Below are 23,907 nucleotides of genomic sequence, written 5' to 3' on the forward strand. Positions count from 1 at the left end.
TTTTTAAAATTTTAATCATTTTATTAGGGGCTCGTACAACTCTTATCACAATCCATCAATCCATCCACGTGTCAAGCACATTTGTACATGTGTTGCCATGATCATCTCAAAACATTTTCTTTCTACTTGAGCCCTTGGTATCAGATCCTCATTTTTCCCCGTCCCTCCCTCAAGAAACCTTGATAATTTATAAATTATTATTTCTTCATGTCTTACACTGTCCGATGTTTCCCTTCACCCACTTTTCTGTTGTCTGTCCCCCAGGGAGGACGTTATATGTAGATCATTGTGATCAGTTCCCCTTTTCTCCCCCCACCTTCCTCTTCCCCTCCTGCTTGGCTAATCTCAATATTAGTCCTGAGGGGTTTATTTGTCCTAAATTCTCTGTGTTTTCAGCTCTTATCTGTACCAGTGTACATCCTCTGATCTAGCCATATTTGTAAGGTAGAATTGGGATTAGGATAGTTAGGGATGAAGCATTAAATAACTTGAGAGAAGTTGTATGTTTCATCAGTGCTATACTGCACCCTGACTAGCTCATCTTCCCCCATCCCCAAGACCCTTCTATAAGGGGATGTCCAGTTGCCTACAGATGGGCAGTAACCAAACTCTTAACTCTGCACCATCCAGGCATATGGAGGGGACAGAACTATTAGTAAAGGCTGACAGAACACGCTAAATTAGTTGTTAAGTCCAGGAGAGTGGGATTCTGACTCATGACTACCATATGCACAACCAAACCAAACGCTGCCCGGTCCTGCCCCATCCTCACGATTGTTATGTTTGAATGTGTTGTTGCAGGCAGTGGCAATCCTTCTTGTGGTCCTTCTGTTTCACTGCCCTGCTACCAAACATGACTCCCATCACCAGGGAATACTCTCTACTGATAACATGTCCAAAGTAGTTGAGAAGAAGTCTCGCCTCCTTGCCCCTAAGGCGCATTCTGGCTGTACATCTTCTAAGATTTGTTTGTTCTTTTGGCAGACCATAGTACTGGTGGGCGCTTAAGTTCATTGTGGTGGCTTCAACTTTCAAAAAACAATTACTCAAACTCATTACCCTTGAGTCAGTACTAATTCACAGTGACCCCCTGTGCAATTCCAAAACTGTGACGGCTTACAGGAGTAGAAAACCCAGTCTTTCTTCTGCAGAGCTGCTGGTGGTTTTAAACTGCTGACTGTGTGATTTTACAGCGCCAGACATAACCACTACCACACCATCGCTCCTGCCTTCATCCTTAGGGGCCTGTTTGCCAATACTACTGGACAATAAGGCATTGTAATCCATAGGGTGTTCACTAGCTAAGTTTCAGACGTAGGCAACCGCACCTTCCTTACTAAGCTCTTCTTAGTATGGAAGCACTACTGAACCTTATCCACCATGGGTGGCCCTGCGAATATTTGAAATACCACCGCAGAGCTCCGCCGACAGCAACATGCCAGTTACCATTGTACAATACATACATTGGCAGCTGGGCGGTGCAAGAACTCTCCTCCTATAATTACACAGCTTAAAACCACTCCAAGGACGACATAGTTTGTCATCAGACTAGGATGTTTGTCAACACTTGTCACAACACTGCAGCGTAACAACATAATTGAGTGACTTACAACAACAAGCATCTATCGATCTACCTTTCGTCCATCTATCTTCTTAAAGGGTTTGTGTCAGCTCAGTCACTACAAACGGCAGCCTAGTTGGGCGTCGCTCCCGATGTCGAGCTGCATTGCTAACACGACCATGTGCCTCGGGACAGGAGTTATGATGCTCTCCTAGTATGGAGTTTGACAAAAGGAGGAAGAGATTGGAGACCCCTGACTTTTCCTTCTGAGACTGCAGCTGAGCCCAGCAAACTGCCATTTGTGCGCACCTTCCATGGGCCGAAGGGTGTTAGGTGACGGTGCGCAACCTCCGTACAGGCATCTCCTCTCTGAAGGGAGCTGCACAGATGCTAAAGGCCAGGGACATGCAATGATACTAATGTAGGTAGGGAGAGAAGAAACGTGGACATGGTCCATCGGTGACAGAGATCTCAGGGAGACACACAACTGTCTTTAGTGTTTATGAGATTTGTGTTGAGTGTGGATGGTCTTTCTATAATCTCTAAAACTGTCTGTAATGTAGGAATTATGAAACTTTTATTTCACAGTTGACGACAACTGTTTTATTGCCACTGTAGAAATGAGGAACTTAAGCCAGTTCAGGATTATGACACAAGCAGGTAAAATATTCTCTGAAATCATTCACCTCCACATTTCAAAATCAGTAGAACCATGGGTAGAATCCTAGAGTCTCTGAGCTAGAGCTAAGAGACCTGACACCACTAGGTCCCCTGGAATGTAATCTGTTCATCTTTCCTTTCCACCTGCCTCCCTTCGTGTTTCACTAGAGCCATTTGCGATGGAACTGTCTGTGGCTCCACCTGTGGGGAAGTTAAGTGGCATCTGTGAATTTTGAATCCCTGCCCTTGTCCTCCCCATAGGGAGCTTGGCCCAGCAAGCATCGTACTATGCTAATATTTGATCAGAAGCCTTCTTTGTGTGACTATGTCATTAACCTTGAAAACAGTCCATCATTTGTAAATTTTTTCTTGCTTTGAACTTTAGCCAGGGTTCAGTCTGAACTACAAATCAGACTGGTATGCCAATAGATATGTAGAAATATGAAAGGGAGCAGAGATTTGTGTGGCTTGCTTCTGATTTTATTCTCAAGCAAGGCACGTAGGGGCAAGTTATACTATTTCTTCCCCACCATCCTAAAATAGTAATAAACAACAGCCATGATAAGGTAATCATCCTATCCATTATTAGTAATAATCTATCAATCTGAAGTTAGCACATTTTTTTAAAAATCGTAAGCAAAAGGAAGTAGCCTGGACTAATGGGAGCAAAAGGGAGAGTGATGGAAAGCATCAAGAATTTATGGAATCGACAGGAAAATGTAAAGGGCATCTTTGTAGTGCTAGAGCTTATTGGGATAACAGTCTCACACAGGAAGAAACTTGCTGAGTGGCGTGGCTTAAATGAACGGTTACCATGGTTGCTTAGTCTTGTTGACTGATTTAAGAATACGCTATAAGGGAGGAGGTATCCTCTTGACTTAATTTGGGCTACTTGACAGAGGAAATGGTGTGGTGACACCCAGTTAACAATCCCACCAAGTAATATTTAATTAGAACAATTCTCTTCCTGCAGGACATAAGGACACTTAGATAAGGGAGCAATCCCTGGACAAAGGCAAGAAGAGAAGCAGCCCCTGCACCAATGAGGTCTTATGGTATAGCTATGAGTCAGATTGGATTTGACCACAATGTGGAATCTTAGAGGAAAGGGCCTTGGCGGCTCACTGCTTAAGCATTTGGCTTTTACCCAATGGGAGTTCTGATGGTTTGAACCCACGCAATGGCTCTGGAGGAGAAATAACTGGTTATCTATTCCCATATATAGATCACAGCCCAGAAAACCTTACGAAATAGTTCTCTGTTATATGAGGTCACTATGAGTCATAAACTACATGACAGCATCTAAGAACCCAAGTCCCTGGGTAGCAAAAGCAGGTGAGATCTTGACTACTAATTGAAGGGTTAGTGGCTTGAATCCACCCAGAGGCACCCTCCGAAGGAGGGGCTGATGCTCTGCATCTGAGGGTTCATAACCTTGGGAATTCAACAGAGCAGTTCTACTCTAACACACATAGGACTGCTGTGTGTCTGAATGGACTCAAATGATACTAACAAGGACAACCACGCATGCAAATGCCCAGGATCATCTGGAAGAATAGACACCAGTGTGAATGGAGGGAGTCCTGAAGGTACAGACAAGTGGGCGTGTGGCTACTAACTGAGCGCATTCAGTTGTGAACTCATCCTTGGGAGAAATACCTGGTGATCTGCTAGTGATGATTACAATTCAGAGATTAAACAAATCCCATTGCTATTGGGTTGATGCTGACTCCTGCTGGCCCTTTAGTACGAAATAGACTGCCCCTTGGAATTTCCAAGGTGGTGATCTTTATGGCAGGGGATCACCAGGTCTTTTATCTAGTAGAGTGAGTGCGGGTTCAAGCCACTGACTTTTGATTTGCAGTCAAGTGCTTAACTGTGTTGCTCATTGGGATGCACCAACTGCTCCTTGGGAGAAGGTGAGGTTTTCTACTCTCAGAAAGGGTTGCAGTCTCATAAATCCTGAGGGACAGTTCTACCTCCATCCTACAGAGTCACTATGAGTTGTAATCAAGTCGATGGCCATGAGAAGTTTGTTTGTTTGTTTGTTTCAGTGCTGTAGCACACTTGACTTGGAGTCATGAGAAACTTAGAGCACAGAGTAAAAAGTGGGCCAGTGGGGTTTCCAAGGTGGTTATCATAAGGGGGTAGATTGCTAGGATTTTCCTACTGTGGAGTCACAGGGGCGGGGCCATCTGTTTGGGCACTGAGTCGCCAGGGCTCCTTCCTTGAGGAAAATGGCCCAGGAAGACCTACAAAGCAATTCTACTCTGACACATGGAGTTACCGTGAGGCAGAACCCACTGGATGGCACCAAGCAATGACACAAAGTCATTGACAACTGAGGAGGAAGGCATGCGCCAGTAGGATCAGGGGTGGAATGTGTGTGTGTGTGTGTGTGTGTGTGTGTGTGTGTGTGTGTAAATACTCATCTTTGGTTGTCCCACTTACCAGACGTGAGCAATAAGTAACGTTTTTTTTCCTGAAAATGAGGTGTTAGGTGAGCAGCCTATGACTTAAAATGGAGATTTTGTACATAGAGTTTGAATAAATGTGTGTTGACTGACACTCCAGCTACAGAAATATAGAGAATACAACTGACCCACCATCAGTGATCTGGACTCCTTCCTGCAGCTACTAGTTCTGAATGAGCCAGTCAAAGTGAGACTCATGGGGTTGGTGAAGTGTATGGGATATGGCATAGACTGTCAAAGCCACGAATAATCAGCTTCAGAATAAATACAGCCAGAAATACAATCCTGAGGAGCAAGCATAACAAAACGTCTTCTTACTTAATTTGAAAATGTCATCAGGAGACATTAATCCCTAAAGAGGACATTATGTTTGATAAATATAGCGGATCAGTGAAAACAAGAGAAACTCTCAATGACATGAGTTAATACAATGGTCACATCAATGGAATTAAGCAACCAATGATCCCGAGGACAGTATCAGGGGAAGCAGTGATTCATTTCATTTTGCAGATGGTTGCCATGGATATGAGTCTGTGCAACAGCAGCTAACAGCCACAACAGAGGCAAGGAAGGGAGTGTTCCCTAGATTGGATTTTCTTTCATGGGACCTGGATGAGAGAAGGAGACCACAAGAGGTTTTCAAGGACAGAGTGTAATTTAGTTTGACTAAAGCAAGGGACTGAGTGGACAAGATAGGACAGTGAAAGCCACCAAGGGAAGGTCATGAAAAGGCTGTAAATCATGTTAAGGAATGTTATGACATGACACCTTCGGCATGCACCTGTGCGGCACTGCCATTGGTCCTGGGCCTTACTTCCCAATCCCAATGCAGACAGAGGATGCAAGGATGAGGCCAACCATCATCTCCATCTCACCCTGAATGAACTAGGTCAAGGAGGAAGATCCTAACACCCATCACAGGCGTCACAGGATCTGCAGAGAAGAGACACTCACGCCCTGAAAATAAATGTCTACAATGATTAAGGCGCAGTTGAGATTTCCCCATCCTCATTTCCTTTCTTCCTTCCCTGCTTCCTGAACCTGGCCATCGTAGAGGGGACAGTGAGTGGAAGGGACAGGTAGAATCACCAGTGATGGCTTGCAGTGCCCTATGTTTCTGCAATTTGCTGGGTGGGGCCATGGCATGAGGCCCTTGGCAGGGATTTTTCCATTTCATGATCCTTCATAAGAAACTCATTGAAAACCAAGGAGAGAACGTTCCAAGTTCATGCAAAGTGTCCGCACTTGAATATGACAAACCACAGGGGAAGGAAATATTTGAAACTCAAAGGATTGGACAGATCTTTTCTTTTGATCTGCTCCCAGCAGCCATTTATAAGGTCTTTTTTTTTTTGCTCCTAAAGGAACTTTGGTAGTTATTTCACTTTTGTCCCTTTTATTTCTCCTTCGTCCAGATACCCAGGATTTCTCACCTTCTGAGCCGTAAATCCTGATTTTTGGTAATGCAAAGCAAACATGCTGAATTAGGAAATGGTATGAATCATACTAGTAAGAAACCAAACGAAACCAAATTGAGGTCGAGTTGAGGCCGACTGCTGGGCAGGGTAGAACTGTTAGAGGAGTAGAAAGTCCAGTTGTTCTCCCACAGAGCGGCTGGTAGTTTGGGATTTGCTGATCTTATGAATTGCAGCCCAACACATAACCACTAAGCCACCAGGGCTCCTCAATACTAGTAATACTATAGCCATAGAACCGGTCACGCTTTGCACTTACTCTGTGTTAGGCTGTATTCTAGACACTTTGCATGTGGTGTTTTCTTTGATTCTAATAGAAATTCCCACTGCTCTTACCCTCAGTGTAAAGATGAAGGACAAAATCACAACAACAACAACAACAACAAAACGCATTAGAGCAGGACTAGAGCCCAGGCAGCCCAACACACTACAACCTAGCCTCAGGAATGTCTCTGCTCCCAGGATGGTAAACTAATCTGGGTCACCTCCTGGTTTTGCTGCTTATTAGCTGTGTGACTTTGAATGGGCTATTTTACTCCTTTGAATCTCAACGTCTTTAAGGCGCATGATGGGTTAAGCCCTCTGCCACTTATGGAAAGGTCAGTGGTTCTGTCCCACCAGTGAATTCGTAGGAGAGACGTGTGGCCATCTGCTTCCAGAGAGATTCCAGCCTTGTAAACCCTCTGAGGCAGTGCTGCTCTGGCCCGTAGGATCAGACACACCCAAGGTTGGTTCAAACTAACAGCAAACTTAGTCCAAACCCACCAGATGCTCCATGGGACAAAAAGGAGACAATCTGCTCCCAGAAAGATTACAGTCCCAGAGAACTCTCATAGGGGTTGCTGTAAACTGGAATCAACCCCAGTGGGTTTAGGTTTGTTGAGTATGGTTACATTGAACGGGCACAGCAATCGCAGTAATGAGAGTAGTGTTTCTGGTGTCCTGTGTAGCAAGTTCCCGGTGCAGAGTGAAAACTCACTCAAAAAACCAACCTCTCTGCCATCGAGTCGATTTTGACTCAGTGGAACTCACCCAAAGGCTTTTCAAAGCCATCATCTTTGTGTAAGATCTTCCCGCCATACAACAGCTGGTAGTGCTAACTACTCATCTTTCGGTTCACAGCCAGACATTTCACCTCTTTGCCACCAGGCCTCCTTGTAGCGGGTTACAAGAATAACGTCTTGATTATTCATTTTGATGAGGAAGCCACTAGAATGCTGTGGCTGAGAACAGATCTCAAACATTCAGTCCCCCTCGTTAGCCATCCGATTTGACTTCACTTCTGGGAGTCAAATGAGTGAAACACCTAGTGTTGCCAAATTCACTGCCACCAAGTCAACTCTGACTCAGAGGGACCTGAAAGGACACAGTACAACTGTCCCTGTGGATTTCTGAGATAGTAGTATTGACAGGACAAGAATGCCTGGTCTTTCACCTTGAGACTGGTCTGAAGCCTGCATACTTAGGACTTTGTGGTTCAGCATATTTGAGGTCTTCTTCCTCTCCATAAGGTTATTAAGACAGCAATGTTTTGTCTGTGGTTTGGGAGATAATATGAAGGGAAAACAACATCGTTGACAGGAACTTTGGTCTTCACTGCAGTGGTTTGTTATTCAACTCAGCCACTTCCTAGCGATGCGAACTTTGATCATTATTTAACCCCTTCGTGCTTCTGGCATCTCAATAATCAACCGAAGCTTCCCAGTACTGTTCTGAAGAACAGCGAGCTGTCGTTCGGTCCCTCCGGTCTGCTCTGACTCATCGTGACCCTATGCAGAAGAGCAAAACCACTACTCAGTCCTGAGCCATCTGCACAATCGTTCTAGGTCTGTGCCCATCGATGCAGACACGGGTGCCAGTCCATCCTGTTGATGGCTTTCCGCTTTCTCATTGCCCCTCCACTTCACCAAACATGATGTCCTGCTCCAGGGACGGGTCTCTCCTGACACTATGTCTAAAGTATGTAAGATGAAGTCTGGCCACCCTTGCCTCTAAGAAGTACTTTGGTCTTCCAATACAGATTGGTTTGTACTTCTAGCAGTCCACGGTACCTTCTTTCTTTGTTAAAAAAACCATTTTATTGAGGGCTCTCATAGCTTTTATAACAATTCATACACTGGTTATTTCAAGCACTTTCTATTTGAGTCCTTGGTATCGGCTCCCACCCCCTTGTGACACCTTGATAAATTATAACTTATTATTATTTTCATATCCTACCTTGACTACTGTCTCCCTTCAACCACATTTCTGTTGCTCATCCCCCTGGGGGATGGGTATTATGTGTCAATCATTGCAATCCGTTCCCCCTCCCCCGCACCTTTCCCCTTCCCTCCTGGTATTGCTACTCCCATTTCTGTTCCCGAGGGATTTACCTGACCTAGATTCTATGTGTCATGATCTCTTATCTGTACCAGTGTACATGCTCCGGTCTAGCCAGAACTGAAAGACAGGACTGGAGTCATGATGGGGGCAGAGGCGGTGAGGAAGCCTCAAAGAACCAGAGGAATATTGTGTGTTTCTTCAGTGCTACACTGTACCCTGGTCGACTCATCCCTTGATTGTGACCCTCCGTGAATAGATGCCCTATGGTCTACAGATGGGTTTTTTGTCTCTGCTCTCAACCCCCTGTTCTCAACAATATGTTGGTTTTTTTGTTTTGTTTTGAGTCTTCTGGTGCCTGTTACCTGATTCCATGAACACCTTATGATCACACAGACTGGTGTGCTTCTTCCATGTGGGCTTTTTGCTTCTCAGCTAGATGGTTGCTTGTTTATCTTCAAGCCTTTAAGACCTCAGGCCCCATATCTTTTGATAGCCAGGCACCATCAGCTTTCCCCACCACATTTGCTTAGGTACCCACTTTGTCTTCAGTGATCATGTGGGGAAGGTGAGCATCACAGAATGAGAGGTTGTTAGAACAAAATGTTCTTGTGTTGGATGTGGCTTGAGCAGAGGCCCAAAGTCCAACCACTTCTTCAATATTACCATATAAATATATGTACATTGGCCATAAATCTTCAACTTCTTCATCCCTAGCTGTTGTGGCTGGGTACAAGATAAGGCCCTGTTTTGTTCTGTTGGATGTAAGGTCAGTAAGTATTGGAACCAACTCTGCAGCTCCTAAAATAACAACAATAATATATTGTGGTTGCCATTAGGAAATAATTCTTATCTTAAGAAATTGAAAACATCTTGGAAAAAAACCCAACCAAATAAATTCCTTATAAATAAGCATATTGAATATATGAAACAGTAAGCACTTGCTTTTCTCCTGGAAATGTCCGATGGGTTCTCTTATGAGTGGCATTTTGTAATCAATCACATCCTACCTGTATAAAGTCCTAAAGTCCAGAAAGGAAAATAAATCGAACGTTCTTTAGGGTCACATAATAAAAGATAGGGTGTCCTTGTCCAAAAATACAGGACAACATACTTGGGAATTTGCAACATTAGGGGGCAAAAGGAAGACTCCAAAGAGAGAATGACACAGTGGCTGCAATGGTGATCTGAAACCTAGCAACCACTGTGCTGATTGTGCAGGACCAGGCCTGTTTCCTTCTGTCCTACATCGGGGGCATCTGCGTTGGAATCAGTTCCAGAGCACTTAACTACAGCGCATGTAGGAGCTGAGATACACATTTATTCATAATTGGAAATTAAAATTCAACTGCTTGTTCAAAGTTTTCTTTTATCTGGCAGCCTGCTTGTACTGTAGGTGGAATGCAGCCTCAGCCATCTTGGAAACAAAAGGCATCCCGAGAATTTTAGCCTTGTTCTCAGGCATCTCTCTCTATCCCTTGCCCAGTGAGAAAGAGAGGCTAACATTAGTTTGTGATGAAATGATCACTGGGAGGTGTAAATCTATCTGTGGATTTTTCTACGGGCTCTTCTCCATAGTTCCTATTTTTGAAGTTCGTGGTTATTGCCTGATTTCTCTTGCAATTCTTTACATTTCTCGATATTGTTGATGTTTGGTTGTGGGAACTCTCTATGGGAACATAGCTGGGTTTGTACAGTGGATGCGGATGCAGCCCATTATATACCTAATTCCATAATAAAAGTCAGTGGGAAATAGTATTGCAATACAGAACTTATTTTACCGGCTAACTTGGAGACGTAGATGCTATCGTCTGCACTGAAAACAAACAAACAAACTTATTACTTGATAATATCACCAGGGAGTAAGAATCCGTGGCAGGATTTACTGCACAATTAGTTGGTGATGATCCTTATCGTGTAGTAGCATGGGTTAGATTTTTGCAGCACAGATCAGATAGATTGGTGGAATCTCTTCTTTAAAACATGTTCCCCTTATCACATAGTCATGAGAACATGCTAGGAAAGATTTTGTCCCTGTGCTAGAAGAAGCGATATCACAATCAAAGGAGAGGAATCTTCAACCCCTTGAAGATGCCATCATCTTTGGCTCTTGATCTCCAGCTTTGCTAGTCCTCACCTGGAACATACTTCCTCCTCTGCTTGCTGTGGTTGTTGTTAGTTAGTTGATTGTTACTCAAAATCTTCATAATAAGACCATTAAGATGCTTATTACACAAAAATAAATTATTGTCTAGGAACCATAAAGAAAAAATTAATCAGTCTGAATTTATACAAATTGAAATCATCTCTGTTTGGCAAATAGAAACACACTACCTGAAATGAAAATGAAAAGAAAAATGACAAACCAGGAAGAAATATTTGCAATACGCACCACAAAGCCGATCCCCTTAATTTGCAAAGACCTGATAGGAGAGAATAAGAAAGTGGGTGAACAAGCCAGTAGACTAAAGGACAAAGGATCTGAACAGATAGTTCAGAAAGAAATACAAATGACTAATAAACATTTGAAAAGATCTTCACCTTCATCCATAATTAAAGAAGTGCACAAATGCACATCTAACACAAGGAGCAGCCTGTCAGATCGACAAATTCAAATGTTCTCATACTCAGGAGCTGAGAAGCTTATGGACGCATCATACTCACAGACGTTTGATGAAGTTGGCATAGCATGTTTGAGGATAATTTAACAATATATACCAAGATTAGAATGTTCGTCTTCTGTTGACCTCATTTCTACACTGGCAGGAAGTTTGTCTACTGGTGTGGTGACCAGTGAGCGCACTGGGATTGGGCTGAAGATGGGTCAGTGATGTTCTATCTGTGATTAGAAACAAGTAACAACTGGAAGCAACTGGTAGCAGAAAGCTGAGTAAATAAAAAGAGCTCTTTGTGAAATTTAATTGGATGAAACCAATAAATCATGGGGTAGATTTGCATGGGCTGCACAAATACTCTCTAAAATACATTCTTAAATAAAAGAGCATAGAAGAAAGGAAATATATATATATATACACGCACGCACACACTCATGTTTATCAGATGAGATCCATACAACCATATCATGACTATATATGTATTGGAGAAAAGAGTGATATGTGGGAAGGAAAAATAGGGTAGTCTATCTAACTTAACTATAGAAATAACCATCAAAAGAGCACATGGATTCTACTCCATTTTGTTTCAGAATCCAGAAATGGTACCCACAAAAGTAAACTCTTTTTGTTTGTTTTTTACTAATCTGTATCCAATTCCACACTTCTTTGTGCTCAAACTATCATGGGGAACAAACTTCTATCACATTGCCTCGTTTCACTTTTCTTTACAGTATTCACCACCATCCAAAGCAATGCTGCTTTTGCACGTCTTATATTACATAGGTCTTCTTCAACCAAGCATCAACTTAACAAGCTCAGAGATTTGAGCAGTTTGGTCCAAACATTATCCCTGATCCTAGGGTAGAGAGTCTAAGAAGTGATCCTTTAGAGGTGACAGGATCTGTGATTAGAATGAAAATGAGACCAACAGTGTCCGGATGACCTTTTGTATAACTGTCATCGACCAAAATGTGGCCCAGGTGTGTGCCATTTCCATAACCTTGGCTAGATCTGAGCCATTGTTCGTGGGGCCCATGGTGTCAGCCTATCATCGCGTGGAGGGTTCTCTTGTTTTCAATGACCCTTTACCTGAGATGAGTGCTCTTTCCTAGTGATGCTGTTCCCGGTGGCATGTGCAATGCAAGCAAGAGCAACCTTTTATCTGAGGAGCGCTGGTTTGTTTGGGTTTCGTTTTTCGCAGTTTTCTAAAATTGCTTTGTTTCTCTATTCGCTCTTCTGGTTCAAAACCTCACTACCATTGAGCCAGTGCCCACTCAAAGTAACCCTGTAGGGCAGAGGAGAACTGTCCCCGGGATTTCTCAGGATTGTAGTTCCCTACGAGGGTCGGCAGCCTCTAGGGCTCCTATTCTGGCAGTCCTTGGTATGTTTGATATTCTTCTCCAGCCCCTCAACCCCAACCCATCAATTAATCTACTCCCTTAAAAAAATGTCGAGTCATCCCTTGCAGAGGGGTCATGGGGAGGAGATGAGTCACTCAGGGTTCAGAGTAGCAACAATGAAACTCAAAACCTTCCTCTAGTCATTAAACACTTCCCCCCCCCCCTAACTATCATGATCCCAGTTCCACCTTGCAATCCTGGTTAGACCAGAGGATGCACTGCGGTACATATGGGAACTGAAAACACAGGGAATCTAGGACAGATGAACCCTCAGGACTAGCGGTCAGTGTGGCGATACCAGGAGGGAAGGGAGAGTGGAAAGGGGGAACTGATCTCAGGGATCTACATATAACCTCCTCTCTGGGGGATAGGCAACAGGAAAATGGGTTAAGGGAGATGCCGCGCAGTGTAAGATAAGATAAAATAATACTTTATAAATTATTAAGTGTTCATGAGGGAGGGGGGAGCGGGAAGGGAGGGGGAGGGAAAAAAGGAAAATGAGCTGATTCCAGGAACCCAAGTGGAAGTTGAATTTTGAGAACAATTAGGGCAATGAATGTATAAGGGTGCTTTACTCAATTGATGTATGTTTGGATTGTGATAAGAGTTGAATGAGCCCCAATAAAATATTAAAAAGTTGTCCAGCTTTTACATATATAAAGGGGTATCCCCCCAAAACAGATGTTCATTTTTTTAATGTGAGGGGCATAGTGCATTTGTAGTTCATTCCACTAAGTCAGACTGTTAATCAAACATTCTATTTTGAAGTTCTGAAAGATTGCGTAACAGTGTGTGACAAAATAGGTCTAATTTGTGGCAGATGGGGGACCGACTTTGTCACCATAACAATGCACCTGCTTACACAGCCATCTCAGTTCGCCAGTTTTTGGTGAAAAACAGAATGCCTCTCTTGCCCAGCACCTGACTCATCTGATCTCACTCCATGCACCTACTTTTTAGTACCTCATGAAGAGGTACATGAAAGGACAGCGATTTCATGACACAGAAGAGGTGAAGAAGAAGGAGAACAAAACAAAATGAGGAAGGTGTTGTCAGCCTTCCAAACAGATGATTTGAAGCATAGTTCTAAGAATGGAATCAGATTTGGCAGCTGTATTAAGTGTACTTTTGAAGGTGGTATGGTTGTTTTGTAAAAATACATACATACATAGCTTGGGGGCATCTGCTTTTTTGGGGTACCCTCTCATATTACTTTCTTCCCCAAAAGTTTCTAAATGTATATAACAGCTTCAATTACATTTTTGTTTAATTTAGTAATCTTTCCTTCATTCTTCCGACATTGGCTACCTGCAGAGTTTGAGCTAAAGGAATGTGTGACCCTGCCTCTAAGATATGAGGGTCTCTAGACAGGCAGTCTGTCAGAGAAAGAGTCCATTCTCTACCCGAGGCATTCACCACGCTCCCATGGGCTGCCTCTTGGTGCACAGAATTTCTTTACATCTCCTTTTAGGACCAAGGAATGCAACGCGGGCCGTTTGATCCCACCCAGGGGTAACTCAGCAGAAAGGGCTGTGATTAACTTCTGGAGATGTCGCCATGGAAGCCCTGTGGAACACAGCTCTGCCATGACCCACATGGGCCCCACGAGTAGAAACTGCCTGGTGGCAAGAGGTTTTTAGGAACTTCCAGAAGATTCCAAACTGCTGCCCTAAGGATGAAGCTACCCCATGGACAACCGTGAAGTCCCTCTGCTCTGGGCCAGTTCCTCTGTCCTTGGCTACGTTGGTGTATCCCAGACACAGTGCCACCGATATCTCCCTGTATAACCACTCCCATGGTCAGATGGCCAGCGCCATCACCCTGGGCTTCACATTCTCCATTGGTCAGTTTATCACGGCTGACAATACTTGTACACCATATCATGGCCGTTCTCTTCGCTAAACAGGTTTCGGTGGAGTTCCTGGACTGAGGCAGGCTAGAAAGAAAAAGTCCAATGATCTACTTCCGAAATCCTTACGGACTTCAATAGACGGATCGGTAACCATTCAAGGCCGTGGTGCGGGACAGGGCAGCATGTTGTTCTGTTGTGCACACCATCACCATGATCAGGCTACAACCAGATGGCAGCCAACACCAATCTCTCACACCACCCTTTGCTGCAACATAAATGTCTGGGGCTAACCTGACATCCTCCTAAGTATAGGTGCAATAGAATCAAAACCAACTCTTCGGTCTTTGAATCAGACCGGTGGCTTGTTACCCGCTCCTCCCACGCGGATCGTGTCATCCCAATGAATCCTGACAGAGGAAGACACTTGCAGTTCCAACACACCCTTTCTGGGCCTGCCAACACAATTTGTGGCTGGTGTTGCTTTATTTTGCCTGTGACCAAAGCTGCAGGGCTTAGCCGAATGCCCACGCTGCAAGGATGCTGCGAGAGTGGGATTTGACTGCGTGTTTGGGATAACTCCCTGGAAGGATTTTAATGGATTCCTGACCCCGATAGTTGCCTGGGAAGGCAGCGCTTTATAAACATGTTGCCATATTTACTTGTGTGTTCACACTTTCCTCTGGGTTTGAAAAGAAACCCAGCGAAGAGACTTTCTCTACCTCCGCCTCCTTCTTGTCAGCCTTACTCTCCTTCTCTGTTTTAAGACCGATGACTGATCACAGCTGGTGCCAGGGCAGAAGGCTGCATGAAACAGAAAGTCGCTCTGCCATGCGTGTTCATTTTAATACAAGATGTTCCTATCGGTATAGCAAATTGGACAACTGCTAGCTCCAGACTTATCCTTTTGGGGGAAGGGCTATCAAGTAGGTGATGCACTCTCTCCTAGAAGGTACTCCTTACAGGGCATGCCTCAATGGAAACTTCTAGATGGTATGATAGGAGTCCCCGAATAAGGCAAATGTCTAGCATGCTCAGCTTCTAACAAAATTTGAACTTGGGCGGTTCAAATCCAACCCAAATCTCTTTGGATGGAAGACCTAGAGATTGGCTTCCAGAAGCTCTCAGCGATTGAAAACCCTTGGAAGGAGAGTTCTATTCCCACACATATGGGGTCACCATGGCTCAGACTCCAGTCAATTTCAACTGGGCTTTTTAGGGGCTCTGGTTGCAGCCTTTCTCATTAAAATACTCTCCCCCCAATCCCCACCCCCACCCCTTTGGGAGCCAGTTGCATGGGTCCTTGTCCCAGAGGGTCTAGCTTTACCTGACCTGGGTTCGTAGTTTTCTGCTCTTGATGTGTCCATTCCCTCGTGGGTTGAAAGAAGGGTGGGGAGAGGGACTCTGCAGAATTGTGTGGATTTAAAGCACTAACTCAAGCCAGCTGCTCACTTTGCAGACATACAAGGGAGTTTCAAGAATTTTGTGGGGAAATGGGACTGAAATATCATGGCATTTCCCCGCAAACGTCTTGAAACTCCCACGGATTCAAGCATTTAATGGTCTTGATCCGTACTTTGATCAATGTAGGATTCATGACTGGATCCTCACAAGACTTCTTGTGTAGGAATCTCTGCCCTTACCGTTCTTCCTCCCCTCCCCTAGTCCTTTTTAATTTTCACAAGCTCTGTCTGGCAGTGGGATCTGATCGTTTCAAAGATTCTGCTAGCATGGTTTCATAACTTGGTTTCCATGGAACCCCAAAGGGAGGAAGAGGTACACGGTTGTTGACTATGTCCCTGTGTGTGTTCATGTTACCGGGAACGGTGTTAATTGAGTCGTAAAGGCACTGCAGCCTGCGAAAGTGTAAGAATCGTTGAGAGTCTTCCTCTTTCTCTCTGGCCCTCTGCTTGACCAAGCCTGGTGTCCTTTGCCAGGATGAATGTATCCTGAGAACGTGTCCAAAGTACACAAGATGAAGTCTCACCTTCCTCACTTCTAAAGACTGTACTTCTTCCAAGACAGATGTGTTTGTTCTTCGAGAAACCCTTGATGATATATTCATGTGGTAGTTACATAATCTGGTGTCAATTTGTGACTTGAGAGGATTAAGAGAGAAGGAGCGGAGTCTTGTCTGTCAATTGGGTCATAGCCAATGAGGCCTCTGTGTGGGCATGGCCTTCTCATGGGAATTATGGGAATGCCTATATTTCTACTTTGGAGGTGGGAGACACACTCTCTGCTCACTCCCCGAGAAACACTCTACTGACAAGACACATGGCGCTACACCCTGGGAGCTGGAGAAGCCACATGGACCTACCCTGATGTACCCAGACTTCTGGAGCCAGAGAAGCCATGTAGAAACCCCTGCCAGTTCTAAGATGCTTACAATGCCATTGGATCCACAAGACGTCTAAACCACTGACCTGTGATCTTCCTGCATTTGGCGTCATTTCATGTATTTCATGAGTCTGTAGAGAACTTTATAGATTGGTATCAGCCATATGAGCCAATATCGTATTTATGGGCTTGAACTGAACTGGATTGGGATGCTTTCTTAATGTACAATTACCCTTTATATAAACTCTCTCTTACACACAGATGAGTCTACCTGGATTTGTTTCTCTAGTCTACCTGGACTAACACAATTCAATACTAACTTAGCAAAGGTTCAGTCAGGCTCAAAGACTATGAGGCATTTCTAAACACATGCAAAAATTTAAAAGAAAACCTACTCCTGCATTCCTTCCTGCTCCGAGTCCCCTGCTATGCTTCCCTAATCAGCCTGATCAGGAGTGGAAAATTCCAAACTGGAGAGGTACCTCCCCCCACCTTGCCTTTTTCAGTGCTGGGTTTTATTTTTTAAAAAAAAGGAAATAAATAAAGAGAGTGTTTTTGCTCTCCACGGCAAAGAAGAAGAAAATTAAAGTTGTATGGCTGTTATAAATATTACATGCTCAGGGTACCATTACCTGTACAACTCCACATTCCAGGCCAGGTTGGAAGTAACCCTTTTCTGCTGTTATCAGATGTTATGCTTGCTCTACTCAGGATCAGGATGCTGTAACTTTTGGTTTTTTGTCCATGATATCGACCAGTAGCCTTGATATGATGACATCAAATATGCTTCTTTTCATAATCTCGATCAGGAAATCATTAGTAATCTTTTGTTGTTGTTGTTCTGTATTCCCCAGACTAAATCAAATGCATTTCCATTTAAACATTTCATCAAGGTAGGAGGTGCCATGATATAATAGTGGGTTCATTGTTGGTCTTCTGACTACAATGCTGGTGTTTAAAATCCACCAGCCAGTCCTTGAGAGAATGATGGCTATCTTCTAAGGATTGACAGTTTGGGGAACCCCAAGGAGTCTGTGAAACAGGGTCCCAAGGAACTGGAACCAACTTGAAGGCAGTGAGTTGACATGCTATTTTGTTTGTTTGGACCCATCAATCTATGATACATAATCTCTCAAATGGATATGCATCTCTATTTTTGATGTTTTTATACTCACGCGATGCTCCTGCCCACACAAGACTGTATCCTTTCAACTGTGAGAGTGAGCCAAAAATTATTGCTCTGAGAGTATTAGTTCATACGTGATAGGTTTATTCCAAATAAAATTTATTTTCAAATTCTCTGAGTAATAATCTTGCTTAGACTCATTAAAGTGTCTTCAAATAAAGGTCCAATTGAAACAGCAGCTTCCCAGGGCATCTGCTGGACCATTTAACTTGAGGCAAAGATATCAATCAGGTCAGAAGATGATGGTGCCTGTTTAGGGATATACCAAAGCGGTAACCTTCTTAGATTTTTCTTAAAGGGTTCAAGACCACCATAGGAACACACGTAGATAAATATATAGATAGATAGATAGATAGGTAGATAGATAGATAGATAGATAGATAGATAGATAGATAGAACACTGCATTGATAAATAAAAGGTCAGCCAACTTGTGGCAAGAAGTTTTTATTTTCCATCATGACATGCACGTGATCAATCTTTGAGCAAGCATTGTCGTATGAAAAGTTTGTTGGGAAATCTTTTTTTTTCCACTTTATGGCCCATCCTTGAGATATCTTTTTGTTCCCCATACTCAAGTTAACTTTTAAAAGGGCAAAAGGTGCCTCCTTGAATGATGCCCAAACTGCCGTTTTGACCTGCTGTAAATCAGAGAACACAAAATGCTTCCGGGAGTGCCTGGATAGATGGAAACACCCACCTCATCTCATCGCGATGCTGGATAGGGTTGCCAAGTCTGTGAATCCACACGGAGGCAGGCAGCATCGTCTTTCACATACAGATTAGCTGGTGAGTTCAACCACCCACCTCTGGGTAGCTGTCCAATGCCCAGCTCACAGCACTACCAGGGCTCCTTTGTTGTGGATGTTAGGTGCCATCAGTTGGTTCTGACTCGTCGCAACACTAAGTCTAACAGAGCACAACACTGCCCGGTCCTGCACCATTCTCACTATTGTTATACAGGCTCCCATGGTTGAAGCCACTGTGTCAATACCTCTGGTCCAGGCGCTTCTTATTTTTCAACTGCCCCACCACTTGACCAAGTAAGCTGTCCTTCTCCAAGGGCTGGTCTTTCCTGGAAACATGTACAAAACACAGGAGACAGTGTTCTGACGGCCTCACTTCTAAAGAGCTCTCTGGCTGTACTTGTACCAAGACAGATTTGTTTGTTTTTCTGGCACTCCATGGTCCTTTCAATATTCTTCATCAGAACCATAATGCAAATGCATCCATTCTTATTTGATATTTCTTATTCTATGTCCAACTTTCATATGCATATGAGACAATTGAAAATATCATGGCTGCAGTCAGGCACGCCTTAGTTCTCAAAGTAACACCTTGCTTCTTGTGGTAGTTACATAATCTCGTGTCAATTTTAGGACTGAGTATAGGGGTGGAGTCTAAGCTGTCAATCAGGTTATAGCCAGAGGCCTCTGTGTGGGCAAGGCCTTCTCTTGAGGATTCTGGGAATTCCTGTATTTCATCCTTGGAGGTGGGAGACACATTTTCTCTTGGCTCACTCCCTGGAAGACATTGCAGCTGACAAGACACATGAAACTACTCTAGTGTCCTGAGCTGGAGGAGTCACATGGAGACGCCTGCCAATGTTGAGATGCTTACAATACCACTGGATCCACAAGACTTCCCATCCACTGGCCTGTGATCTTCCTGCATTTTCCATCATTGCATTGTTTCGTGAGTCTGAAGAGGACTTTATAGATTGGTATTGGGCATATGGGCTAATATCGGACTTATGGGCTTGGACTGGACTGGGTTGGGATGTTTTCTTAATGTACAATTACTCTTTATATAAAGCTCTTTCTTATACACATATGAATGTCTATAAAATTTGTTTCTCTAGTTTACCCAGGCTAATACATTTCTCAACACTTTAAAAATCTCTTGCATAGCAGATTCACCCAGTGCAATGTGTCACTTGATCACTTAACTTCTGTTTCCACGAGCATTGTAGATCCATGAAAGACAAAATCCTTGACAACTTCAATCTTTTCTCTGTCCATCGTGATGTTACCATTAGTCCATTTGTGAGAATTTCAAACTTTTTTTTTTACATTGAGCTATAATCCATACCAAAGACTGCAATCCTTGATCTTCATCAGCAAGTACTTCAGGTTCCCCTCATTTTCAGCAAACAAGGTTATATCATCTGCACACCACAGGGAATAAACAAGACTTCTTCCAAACCTGGTGTTACATTCTTCATGTAATCCCGGTTCTCTGATTATTTGCTTGGCATTCAGTTTGAATATGTATGGTGAGCGGATATAACCCTGATGTACACCTTTCTGTGTTTTCTCTTGATGATTTCTGGTTAGTCAACATTTCAACATTGCAACTCAAAGCTTGAATTTTGATGCATTTGGAGTGGGAATTTCTTTTATATGTTCTCGTCCCTGTATTGCCGTCTCATATTCAGCCTCCCTTGGAAAGAGCATCTAGTGGGTTTTAACTGCTAACTTTGTAGACTGTATAGTTTACAATGCTGTAGGGAAGAGAGCATACTCACTTGAAATCAGCCAAGATTCATTATGATAAGAAACTAGACTTTATTCAACACAGGATACTAGGTGCTAGCTAACAATCCCTACACTGGCCTTAAATTGATTATATTATTTCCCTAATAATGTAGATTAAAAAAAAACTGAGGTCGGTTAAGGAATGTACCAATGATCAGGTACTTTTAAAAAAAAACAAACATTTTATTAGGGGCTCATGCAACTCTTATCACAATCCATACATATACATACATCAATTGTATAAAGCACATCTGTATATTCTTTGACCTAATCATTTTCAAAGCATTTGCTCTCCACTTAAGCCCTTTGAATCAGGTCCTTTTTTTCCACCACCCTCCTCACTCCCTCCTCCCTCATGAGCCCTTGATAATTTATAGTTTATGATTTTGTCTTATCTTTCCCTATCCGACGTCTCCCTTCACCCCCTTTTCTGTTGTCCGTCCCCCAGGGAGGTCACATGTAGGTACTTTTTAAGTGGGAGAGTCACTATTTGAGCCCAGTACCCTGATAGCATATTGATTGGGTTACAAGTTGGGTTGCTAGACACAAGGTCAGCAGTTCAAAGCACCATCTACAACAAATGAAAGATGGGGATTTCAACCCTCCTACAGAATCAAAGTCTGGGAAATCTACCAGAAACAGTTCTTCCTTGTCGTGTTAGGTTACTGAGTTGGAATTGCCTCCAAGGCAGTGATTAAGTGTGAGTCTAAGCCCTGGAGAGACCATTAAGGCATCTCCAAAATGCCTAGCTTTGCAAGGCTCACAGGATGTTATACATACAATGCCATCTTGCATGGCTCAGTATGACATCATCAGAAAGTTTATGTAAAAGAATTTAGATGTCTGAAGGGAAAGGAATTACTGTGAGAGTCAGTGAGACAGTAGGAATTGGATAAGATATGGGCCAGCTCTAAGAAAGAGTGAACCATAGAAGAAACATCCCCAGGATCTAGAGCATCATCTAGCACAGAACTATGTTCAGAACCTGTGTGTTGAACGTAGATGAAAAGTAATGTACATGTTTAGAGCTCCGTCTGCCCTCTGAAGAGACTCCTTGGCACTCATTCAAACAATAGAGTCTGCTGAATTCTTTCAATTCAGAAGCATGCTGCTGAAGTATAAAGATTATAGCCTAATTCCCAATACCTCTGTATGGGTTTCCATCAAAAAATTGTGTGATTGTGCATTTGTAGGAACTATTCCTTATTGTCCTCAGTCTCTGCTCTTGGTATCAAATGCCACTTCAGTTCTCAGGCTTGTTTGCTCTCCAGGCACCAGGCAAGCGTAGTGCAGCGTAGGTACTGGCATTCAGTTGGAGAGCAAGAGGCAGAAGCTAGAGTGCCTTCCCATCCATGGGTTGAGGGTGTGTCTTCAGGAGCAGGTAACCTCCTGGTGCAATAGGTTAAGCATCGGACTGCTCATCACGAGGTCAAGAGTTTGGACCCACCATTTTCTCTTTGGAGGACAAATGAGGCAATCTACTCCCTTCAAGCATTACCATCTCGGAAGCCTATGGAGCACTTTCCGCTCTCTCTCCTGCAATGTCCCCAGGAGCCTTGTCAACTCAGTGGTGCGGTTTTGACGTTGGTCTCCACAAGCAATTACATCTCCTGTACTCTAGCCCTCCATTGACAGCCCTGTCCTCCATATTGCATCTCAGATGGTTTCAAGTGTCCACCCAGTGGCCTTGGACCCTTCCAGCTCCAGGCTACCATGTCCTACTGCTGATCATTTCTACATTACCAGTTAGCACAGACCTGCGTTCTTGATGCTTCCATAGTCAATGTGCCCAACTGCTTGAAAAATCTCAAATGCTTTTTTTTTTTTTTTTGCCTATTTGACTAGATCCCGGCAGGATCTGAAAAACATCAAACTGATACATCCTTTTAAAAACCACATTAAAAAACAAACAAACAACTCCCCCTGCCCACCACCCCCAAACCATTGTAACGACAACAACCAGCCGAACGCCATATCCTGATCTGCACATAAGCATTAGGAGAGAGAAGGGAAGAGAGGCTGCTGAGCGAAAGAGTAGAGGACAGAATCATTGAATTTAGGCTACAAAAACGAATTTGTTCTCCATTGCTCTTGAGCTGCAGATTCGGTGTGGGGACCTTGACATAGGGTGACCAAGGCTTTGTGATTCAGCTCCCTCTCTGTTGTGAATGCAGCTGAATTGAGAAAACCCTACACTAGGTCTCCTTGGCAGATCATTTATAACTAAAATGAGAAAAATAAATCTAGGGCTGGCTTTTATTTTTATTATGATGATTTTTATCATCGACAGATCTCGTGTTAAAGTCTAAAGCTGTAACCGTAATTACAGCTGTAAGCAAAAGGCGCTTCTGTGCTTTTCCAAGGAAAAGCAATGAAAGGCAACAAGCAAGAGCCTGTGACTTCCCATCTGCCTGTAGCCTGGGCAGTGCTGGCACCTCCCGGGGCCTCTCTTCCTCGCTGCCCATGAGGCAGCTTTAAACACGTAGGTGTCCCTGCTACACAAGTGGAATCTCCTGCATTATACCATCTTCAAGACAAGTTCCTGCCCTCTCTGCAGGTGATGGGGAAGGATCGCTTCATGTCTGAGTAGATAAAGACTAGAATGTTCTAGATTCCCTCTTTTTGAACCTAAGAAGGGAGCATCTCCCTTCGCTCACAATTCCCATAGTCAGAGCCCATCTCTTCCACTGCCTCATCCCTGCCTTCTCCTCTCCTCCCTGCCCCCACAGAGAGCACCCACCCAGCAGATTAAGCCAGATGCCAACCAATGCAGTCAAGGTGAGAGGCAGTGAGAAACCTGGGTCATTTGTTAGAGGTTCCCAGGGGGCCCTGAAGCGAACCCCATCAAACTGGACTGTGATCTTTCCCTCTGTGTTGCCTCATCATGATACACATAACCGCAACCATCAGCTGCTTGTCTCTGTCTAGACACATCTCCTTAGCCATATATGTAAAGGCGCTTCTGACTTTGAACTTTACAGAGACAGCAAGGCTTAGGAGAGGTGGGCTTTCTATGTAGTTGTACTGTGTGTGTGTGTGTGTGTGTGTGTGTGTGTGTGTACAGAATATAGACAAAACACAGTTTGACTGCTGATTTTCCTCCATAAACTTGAAAACCAAAACCAATTAAGTGAAAGCTAGAGAGCAGGACTAAATCATCAAGGTGGCACGCTTAGCGAGTTTTAGCCTCTCTCTTCTGTCCAAGTCTAAATGCTTCTTCCCCCCACGCTGTTGGCTTCCCCATCTAACAAGAACTTGAGAAGTAGAGAGGATATGTGAGGTAATCTTGTCTAATTCTCTGATTTTCAGGCAGCTGAAACAAAGGCCTATTGATGTTAAATGAGGCGAGTGCGATCAAGTCCTCCACACCGACAGAGCCAGAATTAGAACCTGGTCTCCAGGGCCGCAAACTCTGTTCGTTAGTCGCTGGTACACATTCTGCCCCCTCATCTCCAGATTATAGCAAAAATGTTCTTTATTTCGCACATCAAGT

At 43.7% G+C, this 23,907-nt stretch overlaps 1 protein-coding gene across 7 annotated transcripts in view; it reads left to right on the forward strand.

Moving 5' to 3' along the window:
- LDB2 (LIM domain binding 2) overlaps positions 1-23,907 on the forward strand; it is a 423,583-nt gene that overhangs the window by 221,281 nt on the left and 178,395 nt on the right. The gene's annotated exons all lie outside the window — the stretch shown is intronic.

Source organism: Tenrec ecaudatus, chromosome 3 (assembly GCF_050624435.1).
Source record: "Tenrec ecaudatus isolate mTenEca1 chromosome 3, mTenEca1.hap1, whole genome shotgun sequence".
NCBI classification, from domain to species: Eukaryota; Metazoa; Chordata; class Mammalia; order Afrosoricida; family Tenrecidae; genus Tenrec; species Tenrec ecaudatus.